This window comes from Crotalus tigris, unplaced genomic scaffold (assembly GCF_016545835.1).
Source record: "Crotalus tigris isolate CLP2741 ecotype Arizona unplaced genomic scaffold, ASM1654583v1 scf7180000017752.986373038:1224578, whole genome shotgun sequence".
Taxonomy (NCBI): Eukaryota; Metazoa; Chordata; class Lepidosauria; order Squamata; family Viperidae; genus Crotalus; species Crotalus tigris.
Window position 1 is genome coordinate 708371 of NW_024096614.1, and position 1041 is coordinate 709411.

The following is a 1041-nucleotide window of genomic DNA, read 5'->3' on the forward strand; positions in this document are numbered from 1 at the left end:
GATAACCATGATCTGGATGATTGAGAATCTCCATAGACATTAACTTTGTTATATTTCACTTGTTTCTTTTTCTTTCTTTCTTTTTTTTTTTTTGATGCCAATAAAACATATTGCTTTCCATTTAGTTTTAGTATCTTGTTTCATTTTTAATAACATTCTCCTATGGACTTCGCTTTCAACAGCCAGAGCAAATTTCATAATGATATCCAAAATGATATCATCCTTGAAGGGATGAAATGCTGCCGACAGAATTAATGGAAGACAAGGAAAGGGTGTGCCACCCATCCAAATCCAAATGCAGAACATCCACAAGATCGACCAATGCACTTTTCATCCCATACTTAGGGCTGAACCTGGACTGAATTTTAATATCTGCTTCATCTGGGGTTACAGCCCTAATAATTTTCTCTACAACAGCGGTCCCCAACCTTTCCAGCTTGGTGGCCCTGCAGAGAGATGTGGGAAAGAGGGGATAGCTCTGTATTCTGAACCATATAGCTCTATGGACCGTATAGCTCTATGTGGAGAGCAGGTATCAGTGTGTTGAAGTGTCTGGCAGTTATTGGGTTAAATGCTACATATGTTGATGGGTCAGTGGAAGGAGTCTCAAAGGTCATTGGGAGACTTCCTGGACACAAGCCACATGGGAATATCTTTGTCTGTAAGAAGCATGGGCCATGGAAGGTCACACAATGAGCCTGAGTTATTATAAAGAGGGTATGAAAGAGCATCATTCCCTTACCTAAAGAGACGGTCTAAGAAATGGACAAAGATGTATTTTCCAGGAGTATCAACCACAGCGTGAATGCAAGTAATTTTTCTAATAAATATATTTTTGTTTATTATAAGATCTTTTCTTTTGAGTTAACTATCTGACTGGATTTAAAAGAAGGCACTTTAGATTTGAGTCAGAATACTCTGTGTGAGTGGTATGCACAGGTGCACAGCTCCATTTGTGTGAGCAGTGGGCACAAGTGTCTGCCGTTTGTGCAAGTGGAGCTAACGCTCACCTCTTGAACATGGAGCTTCACGTGCAAGCGC